Below are 10,614 nucleotides of genomic sequence, written 5' to 3' on the forward strand. Positions count from 1 at the left end.
ATCTCCCAGACTAACGGCCACGATTTCCCGGACTAACGGCCACGATTTTCTGGACTAACGGCTACGATCAAACAGACTAACGGCTATGATCAAACGGACCAGCGGCCACGATCAATTCGGACCAACGGCTATGATCAAACGGACCAGCGGCCACGATCAATTCGGACCAACGGCTATGATAAAACGGACCAACGGCCACGACCAATTCGGACCAACGGCCCCGGTCAAACGGACCAACGATCACGATCAATTCGGACCAACGGTCACGAATGCTCGGGTCACCGGGCTTGGTCGTTCCAATGACGAAGAAGGCAGATCAGTCGGTCCCCTCGCTCCACCGATTTGCCTCGCATCCGGTTTTTACCGTATACAATATGCTCATGCAAAGTAAGACGTCAATTAGAATGAACATGACATACCTTACCCATTGTGTCTGTGAAACCTCTATAATTATAACATGAGAGGAAATGCCGGTGACTAGGCCTCGGCTATGATAATAATGAATGACAAAATCTAAATATATTAAAAGAATGTCCCGACTGAAATGGGGCTCACCATAAGCATACAAAAAGAGCAGCTGGCTAGCGAGGATGCATGTCGTCCTCTCTTTGTTGCTGCATATATTTCCATACAAGTTGATTTATGTAATAACCCATATTATATTAGGAGTTATTTTGATAGCTAAGCAAAATAGAAAAATAGAGGAATTAAGTGTATTAAATAAAATAAAATAAAAAGAGAATAAAGTATTATTGAACAAAGAGGAAAAATAGTAAAGACTATGTGGGCCAAGTCCAACAAAAAGAAAGAAAAGAAAAGGGAATTAATCCCATATGTAAGAAACAGAGAAACAAAGTAGTAGCAGAAACACAGAAACAGAGAAAGAAAACGCCAAGAAAGAAGAGAAAAGAGAGGGAGAAAAAAAGAGGAAAACAGAAGAAAAAAATAACAACTTTCATCCCAAATTATTAAGGTAATGATTCTAATCTTTTATTTAAGTATATTACGTGGTTGGGTAAATTGTTATGGTGAAAACATGGGAAATTATGAGAAATTATGAAAGTTTAGTCTTAGGGGGCTTCAACTTAAATCATTGATTTGAAGGGGAAAATAGTGCCAGAATTTTGACTTCTTTATATTGTTGGAATCGTCTTGTTGAGACCTTTCCGAAAACATATGTCTTGTTGGGTTTTGAACAGATTGACCAAAGGGCGTTTTCGTCCTTTAAAATTTGACTCTGACCGTTTAAGCCTCTAAAAATACAAAAGTGGTTTACCCTAAGGGTTTTGACAATTCTAAATCTGTTTTAATGTAGTTTGAGGTGATTCAAAGACTCGAGAACGCAATTTTGATTTATTGGGAAGTGTGCATGAATTGTGAATTTCAGGTAAGTGAGACTTTAAGCTTTGATGCTTGCTTTTCAAAAACTGCTTTGAAAAAATATGTCTTTTCTGTCTGGTCCATGTGTTGGTCAAGCATGTGCTTGGCAGAATCAGTGGTCTTTGACTAGCCGCGAATATGTTATTTTAAGAAGAATATTAAAACTGATTATATGAGTGGTTTATGGTGTGGCGTGGTCTTGTACCATGGCGTTGGGGCACTGGATATCATTCATTTACTACCGTGATATATTTACTAGGGGCTTACATACGCTGCCATAATATATTAAGGGCATACATATGATGTTGTAATATGTTAGGGGCTTTGTACATGTTGCTGTAGTATAATGTTGGGGCATCATATATGTTGTCGTGGACTCATCGGGGTGTTAGGTTAATCTCATTCACTACCGTTTATGACAAGTCCTGAGTGTAAAATATGTTGAGATATCTAGTGTACTTGCTGAACAATTGTTTAGACCTTATTGAGCAATGTATTATAAAGTATTTTTGTGCATATTATTTTTGTGGTTGTTGTATGTTTGTATTTTCAAACTCTTGTTCCAAGAGTACTCAAATGGGAAGGTCGAGGATTTTACTAGGTTGTATTTATGTATAACTCACTCCTTACGTGCACGTCCATGCAGATATTGTTGCTGAGGGCGAGACTATGGCTGATGAGTTCGTTTGCGTAGATCCTGTTGCGTTCGTGGAGGCTGTCGTTTTAGCTCTATCTTGTTTATAGCATTTATTTTCTTTCCATGGGGTTGCATCCCCGACAGTTAAATTGATGTTACTCTATTAGATGCTCCATGGTCTTAGTGTGGGATTTGGGCTAGAGATTCTTATTTGACGATCATTGGATTTCTTAAATTGATACATTATTTTGGTTGGATTATTATTTCGTATTTAATGATTTTTGATGTGCTTGGACTTGCACATATCTTCTGTTAATGCTTCTAGAAATGGTAAAGTTTATGGAAAACTGGTTGGCCTAGCTGGTGGTATTAGCGGGTGCCAGTCACGTCTAGGGGTATTTTGGGATACAATTTAAGTATGAAGACCCCTTTTTATTCAAATCTTTTTTACCAAAATAAACTCTATTAATTCGTCAACCAAATAAAATAGTGTACTCTGAATTTTATGATTGTATGATATATAAGTTTGAAATTTAAAAAACAATTTACATTTATATAATTATGTTAGTACTAATCTATATTACTATAAAAGCATGAATATACATGTTGGTTGACCAAAATATTCTTCTAATATTGAACGATTTTTATACTCTTTTAGTCTAATTCTACCATATTTCTATTAACTATTTTGGTAAATAAACAAAATCATTGTTCAAATAGAGTTTTAAACAAATTCTACTTCCAAATTTCAATTCCCAAACTAATTAAATAAATAATCTTTGACATCGCATTTAAATCCTACTTATTAATTCTCTGACCAATGAAAAAGTATAAAACCAAGAAAAGGAATTTGATTCAACTATAAATTTCTCATTGCCGAACTTTTGACTCTTTTAATTAACAATAATTTTATGTTGACAATAAGAATAATCCCACTCCAAATCTAATTCCAGTTTATTGTTCCTTCAAATACTAGCTAATGAGAAAAATTTATGTTAAAATTATGGTTGTGATCACATGGTAAGTAGTAAGCACATGCTACATAGGTTGATTGAGACGTATTCACCGAAAGGTCAATAAAGAAACGGCTCAACGGTAATATTGTTGATAATTTTGAAAGGCGAATATAAGCACCATAGCTTCATTGCTTAGTTTTCTATCTTTTTCAACTACTTATTATATATTACAATAATTATTCTGTCGTTGTTCCGCATAATTTATTTGTATCTTCTTTCTTAGATATTCTCTATAATCGAAAAGAGTCTTATAGTAGGGGTTAAACAGTTATTGCAGGGATGAATGTGCTGGAAGATGAGACTGTATGTTAAAGCCAACTCAAAGCGGTGAATGTTTGTGGGTTCATGTAAATCTCGAACCCTTTTGAAAGTCTAGCTAGCCGGTGGTGCCAACTTGGAGTTAGGTTGGGAGCATGTTCTGAGTTATAAAAGCATGAATATAAATGTTGATGGACCAAAATATCCTACAAATATTGAACGACTTTACCTTTTAATTTTAATTCTACTATATTTCTATTGGCTATTTTGATAAATATTATAAGAAAATATCATAGTTATAAATAGAATTCAAAACAAATATTACTTTTGAATTTTGGTTTCGAATCTAATTAATTAAAGACTCCTTAATATGACGTTCAAATATGGAGACCTTATTAGCCTAGGAGTAATTTTGTGATTAAAGTTGCTTTGTCCGTATTAAAGTTAAATAATTCAACAAAGAAAATGATTAGGTAATAACTAGAATATATTTCAACATGCTTAGATATTTTTACATTACCTCTTTTGTTTAGTCCTTAAAGATAAAATAAGAGTTCATTAAACTAAAGTAAAGTAGTTATTTTAAGAAACAAATATAATTAATTTTGGATAAAATTATAATTTTGAAGATTTTAAACAATATCTAGGACTTTGAACTCCTAATTAACTAATACTCCCTCCGGATCAAAAGAAGAGTCCACTTAGCCTTTTTTTCTTGGATAAAAAAAAGAGTCCACTTAGCAAATCAAGAAAGAATTAACCTTGTTTTTCCATATTTGTCACTATTAAGTATTGTATGATCAAATCCCAATGTCTATTTAATTAGGGGTAGTTTAGTCAAATTATCTATTTTTGTCTAGGAGTTAGTATTTTAATAAGGGGTGTGCAAATGGCTAAGTGGACTCTTTTTTTGATCCGGAGAGAGTAGTACATATTACTAATGGCTACATCCATATTTGACAAAAAAGTTCTCTCCATTAATATTTATGATAATAAATAAATTTCTTATTTGCTTTTGTGTTCAAGTGTTTTGAGGTGTCGTATCATATTTTCAGTACAAAATATAAAAAAATTAGGTATGATTAACTCTTTAGTTAACTTTTTTTTTTATGCTAATCTTCTCTATATCGTTCCAATTTTATCGGTTGTCCCCGAAGGGACTTAGTTAACTTGACCAAAGATGGATGACTTTTATATAACAAAAAAGAGAGAAGTGATTTTTGTGTGATAAACTTTAAGTCAGGCGGCTTTTTTTAAACAAAAAATAGAAAAGTGATTTTTGTGTGACAAACTTCAACTTGGGTGACTGTTACATAAGAAAAAATAGAAAAGTATTTTTTGTGTGATAACCTTTAAGTTAGATGACTTTTATGTAATAAAAAAAAAATAGAAAAGTCACTTTTATGTGGTAAACTCAAAGTTGAATGACCATCGGTTGAGATATTATTGTGGGAATCAATACGGATATACTTAAATAAAATAGAAAGATGAGAAAAAACAAGAATAACAGGTAAAAACATAAATGATAATGAAAAGTATTAAGTGGATACGATCAGATAATATTTTTATACATTATAAAATAAATAATATATAATTTTAAATAATATCACCTAACATTTGAGAGATTGACCGAGGATAACGTGCGAAGCACGTTAATAGAGAATAGTTATAGTAAACGTCTTAATGATAGAACATAAATTTTATCCATAACAACAATTTTCTTTTTTGGTTATTTTCCAGTGAAAAGAAAAAAATCAATGTAACCCTATGATAAAACAACAAAAGTTGAAGATTCACGTAATGAAATATTTTTTGTCGGGAATCAAGTGATAAAGGAATTAGCATTATAGGTATAGTGAAAATTATAACGCTGGATCAGTAGTATCGATTCCACAAATGGTCATTGGACTTGTAGGAAAGTCCCCGTAAAGTAACTTTTGAATTTTTTTGGACAATAACGTCATTAAATTATGTCCATGTTTCCAAAAAAAAAGTAAAACCATCCATTTTTTGACATAAAAACCCCTTAACTCATTTTTAAATTATAAAACTCATTTGAATATTTCTATTTTACTTTCAAAATGTGAAATATTAATTTGAATAAAAATTTCAGAATATTGCAAAATTATATCTCAATGGACAATAAGAGGATACACTTTAATGATAATAGAACTGAGCACATAGCTTAACTATAGGTTTTTTAACTGATTGTAAACTATTCTCCCTGATATATAAAATTTTCAATAATAAAAGAAAATATTTAGTATTTTTATTTTCTTGGAGGTGAACTTGTAATATTTTGATTTTATTTAAGTTTTATAAATAAGTGGATTACAATTAATGTAAACATTTTATATTTTTAGAAAGCATATATACAACTAATTATAAAAGTGTTTTCATTTTTGCGACGTCATTATCCAACACGATTTTTTCTTGAGAAAATCTATCCAAATATTCTACCAATAAACCAATCTCATTCTCTCTCTCTCTCTCTCTCTCTCTCTATATATATATATATATATATATATATATATATATATATATACCGAAAATAATATATATATATATATATATATATATATATATATATATATATATATATAGACCGAAAATAATATCTACATGCATCATGAATTTATATAACGTCTCATGTGTTTTAATTATGTCCAAGCACTTCTATTCAGTAAAATATTTAACTTCCGACTTTGAACAATAGAAAGATATCAAAATAGTTCAAAAGATGTTGATATAACAAAGAAAATCAACTTATCGCATACTTAAAGTTTGAACGATTATAGTGTTTTATTCTTATAGCTTGAAATATTATTTGAATATTTCTATTTATTATTAAAACTTGAACAAGAATTTTGGAAGTATATAAAAATTGTGCCTAGGTAATGAGTTTTATAATTTATATATGGATTAAGGGATTTTATGTCTAAAAATTAGTTAATTTATTTTATTGGAAACAAGGACATAGTTTAATGACCTTATTGTCTAAAAAAATTCAAAAGTTACTTTAGTAGAACTTTTTTATAAGTTCAATGATCATTTGAGGAATTAACTCGAGTATAGAGATTGTGATTCAAGAATAGTTACATATAATTAATAATGTATTCTTGCACAATTTATGCATATACAGTTTATGAGAAAAAATGAAGAAGAATAATTTTTTATGTATTTATGCTGATTTTTTAGTCGAGAATTCAAATATACAATCTTCAATATTAATGTTTTCCAATTTAATGAAATAAAAGACAAAAAATATTATGTTAATATCCAATTATTATTGGGCTCGTGTCGTAGCATCTCGAATTGACTTCGAAGACCGTGTAATCCTATGCGTTCATACTAAACCATTCAATATGTGAAAAGGATATATATTTAATTATTATTCTGTTTGCTATTCCTATACAGTCCTAATCATAAAAATATCGCCATTATAGTATAAGTATTATTAAACTTATGAGTATGTCTGCACTACGTGCGGTGCATTATTTAATTTAAATTAATTTTACATAAGTTCGGTAGAAAAAAAAGACGTTAAAAAATTCACGTTATTCAAAATTAATTCTATATATTGATAAAATCAAAATATAAAGATACTTCATCAACATTCTTCATAAAATTATTTCGATCTTTGCCTCAATATTTGACACTTCATCTTCAACACTTTATTTTAGAACTCATTTTCCTTTTGCTTTCCTGAAAAAATCGCAAACAAACGTGAGTCAAATAAAAAATTAGAATAACTACGTATATATTGCATGGGGGAATAAAAGGCATGCTACAAACATATACCTTATCTAAATTGTGTTTCAGATGACCAACCAGAATTTGGATAAGCTTCATCAGCCTTTTATACTCATCATCCCAAATAGTACTCCATAAGTCTCAATTTATGTGTCATAGTTCAAATTTCTAAGAGTCAAACCTTTTAATTTTGACTATAAATTCGGTAATAGAATCTTATTTGAAATGTACGTAAAAAGTATAATAAATCACAATAATTAATAATTTAATATATTTAAAAGGCATATACAATCACGATCAAAGATAAACTCGTTTGATTCTCCAAACCCGACAATTGCCACATATATTAGGGCGGAGAAAGCATTTTCGTCAAACAACACCTTCACCTAAAAATTGTACAATACTATTCTAACTCTGTATGAAAAGTCAAATAGTTAGATAGTAGAAATTGAGGGAGATAAGGGGATTTAAGATCAAGAACTAAAATAAGAAAAATGAAGTTTGAAGTGAAAAAACAAAAAGAACAGATAATATCATGTAATTATCCTTGTGAAGTTAATGTGTAAATGATGCCATAAACAGAAAATGCTAAATTCAGCAAATGCTTACAAGGATGTAGCCGGTAGGAAACTACTGTAATACATTTTGGGCCTCTATTTATAGTATGAAATGAATGCTTGGAATATATAGAGTCCGGAACCATAATAGCCCTATAAAAATCATTTTGAACCAAAATACCCCAATAAAAAAAAAGTTATAAAACTACCTATAGCGCAGTATTTTACTGCGCTATAGCAGTAACGGAGACGGAGTCGTTAACTGCTATAGCGCAGTAAATTACTGCGCTATAGTGTGTAGACAGAACTTATATAGCACAGTAATTTACTGCGCTATAGTGCCTTTGTTTTTTTTCTTTTTCCAACCCTTTTAGTTAACCCTTCTTCCATTGTCTTTTTAACGTATTTTGATCATAGATTAATCATGCTTCGCGACCTCGAAACATCAATATTTTATATAGAACCCTACTTATTTTTGTGCGATTAATAAGGTAGGATCAATACATCAACGTTACGCAAAAGTTCGGATGGCCGTTTTAGTGGCTGAAGAGTGCTCGAATGCCATTTTCGTTTGAAGGTTCGGCGACATTATCTTGAAGTTCTTTGCGAATACTTAAATTTGTTCATCAATAATTAATCAAAAATTTCTCAAAATGACAACATTCATACAAAAAAAAAAATAAACTTAATTAAATTGCACCATTCATTCATAACCTTAAGTAGATGAAAATACTTAACATACTAATATTCTTCAAAATAACAGCATAATCATAAATTAAACTTAAAACTAAAATCACAACATTCTTAATCATCATCAGAGTACAAGTCCTCAATATCGTCCTCAGAAAAATATTGGCCGTTTCTTAAGACACATCTTTTTTCAGTAGCAGTTAGTTCTCTACCAGTTGATGATGCTTGTTCTTCGGCCAACTTTAGCATGTAAAATCTACAACGTCTTGCCAGCATTCTGTTGTTTTCCTTTCTAATTCTTTGCACGGCAAACTCGCAACTTTCTGGATCTACTTGAGGCATGGTTAAGGAGTACCTTGTTGGGATTGGAGCGTTGAGATTTTCCAAGTCACGAACAAGACGTTCTGATTCGGCAAGCCGATGTGACCATTCTCGACGTAAACCGCAATAATATTCCCGCGGATTTGAATATTTCACACTGCAGAAATCATCATTACGCTCTATAAGAAGATGGGGATTTAGCTCATCTAGTTTGAAATCGCTGGTATCGCTCGAAAAACTACTATGATTTGAACTTTCATCATCACTGCTATTTGGTTCTTTTTGAAGGAGTAAAGACCAAGGTGAGTTTCTACTGCTTGACATTGAATAATATGGTGTAGTCTATTAAGAAAAGAAATGGCTATTTATATAGTTGCAAACCCCCAAGAACCCACCGCGCGCGCGCGGGGGGGGGGGGGGGGGGGGGGGGGAAGGGTCTTAATGACCCTACCTACTTACCTTCTTGTAAGAAAAATATTAATCTTCATCGGACATTTCACAGTCCGAATCCCACTTGGATCTAAATTTTGTGCTACCATGTATACCATATTCTACCCTATGGTAGCGTATTTGCATCCGATTGTTCTCTTTGCGAAAACGATTAAGAGCCAAATTAAACTCTTTTGGAGTTTCGCGAGGCATTGACATAGCACGTTTTTTTGGGCGTTTAAGCCCTACTGACGCTAACTTGTGCTCCAGTGCTTCAGCTTCCCTAACACGCCAATCCCACTCCTCTCTCATTTTATTATTGTATTCTCGATTGAATCTGTCGTTAGGGTTATTTGAGTAATGAAAATCATCATCACTTAGTTCCCATGTCCTACCCATTGCTTCAAAGATGTTTGCTGGAGTGAATGATATAACACGATTAATATCTCTAAATTGGTCAAAAAATGACATCTTAACTCAATTTTGTGTGAAATGTTGCGTTTGTAACAGTTAGTCGTCAAATTACATTATATAAAGTTTGATTCGAACTATTTTGGCAGGTGAGGTGATGTTTGCGGAGCCGCATAGCGCAGTAAAATCATGCGTTATATAATATAACGCATGATTTTACTGCGTTATTATGACACAAGGCCTCAATAACGCATTAATTTACTGCGTTATAGTGCTATAACGCAGTAAATTAATGCGTTATTCGGTTCTCCATCCATTATTTGATTTGACGTAACACTGCAAAACACTGTAATTGCATGGATGCGTTAGTCCTATTAATACCGAGTTTTAACTAGTTTTATCATTTTGTATAAGGCAAAAAAAACATAAAATTTTAAGTTTTAACTAGTTTTATCATTCTGTATTCCTCCTCAGTTATTCAAAATATGACAGATGTTCCAAGAATTAAATTTTATTTATTCTGGGACGGACAAATTTTATTCGAGGAAAATAATTTGCGCTACGATTCTCCCCCAAAATACCATGTTAAGTTTCCACTTGACTTAAAATTCTCAAAACTACTCCAAGCCTTGTATAATAGACTACAAGTTAGTAGAAGTGATTTTGATCTAAGTATAATTGGAAAATATCCAGTGTCATTTACGCCGCAAGGTGTAACTAGTTATGGACAGTGGTACATTCAAGACGATGATTCTTTGACTGATTATTTAAAGGCGCCGTATGATTATAGGTGATGCATAACTTTAAACGTCCTTGAAATGTATATCGAAAAGGTGCCCTTTAATCGACTTGAATTCATGGCTAGGGCTCCTCAGGAAGCCCGAAATAGCTCTCGTCGGGAAGCCCCATCTATAATTCAGGCCGAAGTCACTCAAGCGAAACCTACTTATCAACACAATTATCCTGATATGAGTACCTATGAAAGCATCTTGACTAGCCAAATGCCTCTCGATAGATTAAGTCAGCAATTTGACGGGCAGTGGTAAATATTCATTTTTTACAATATTATTATTATTATTATTATTATTATTATTATTATTATTATTATTATTATTATTATTATTATTATTATTATTATTATTATTATATGTAGTGGCACTTG

General features: G+C 31.7%; 1 long non-coding RNA gene and 1 pseudogene across 1 annotated transcript; one reads left to right on the forward strand and one right to left on the reverse strand.

The window, feature by feature from the left end:
• Positions 1 to 680: 680 nt before the first annotated feature.
• On the forward strand, positions 681 to 2,268 carry LOC132621284 (uncharacterized). Its single transcript, XR_009575479.1, has 3 exons — positions 681 to 973; positions 1,316 to 1,387; positions 2,027 to 2,268. It is a non-coding gene; the product is annotated as an uncharacterized LOC132621284 (long non-coding RNA).
• A 2,090-nt stretch (positions 2,269 to 4,358) lies between these two features.
• LOC132629505 (U6 spliceosomal RNA) lies at positions 4,359 to 4,452 on the reverse strand (annotated as a pseudogene).
• Between the last annotated feature and the right edge of the window lie 6,162 nt (positions 4,453 to 10,614).

Source organism: Lycium barbarum, chromosome 2 (assembly GCF_019175385.1).
Source record: "Lycium barbarum isolate Lr01 chromosome 2, ASM1917538v2, whole genome shotgun sequence".
Classification (NCBI taxonomy): domain Eukaryota; kingdom Viridiplantae; phylum Streptophyta; class Magnoliopsida; order Solanales; family Solanaceae; genus Lycium; species Lycium barbarum.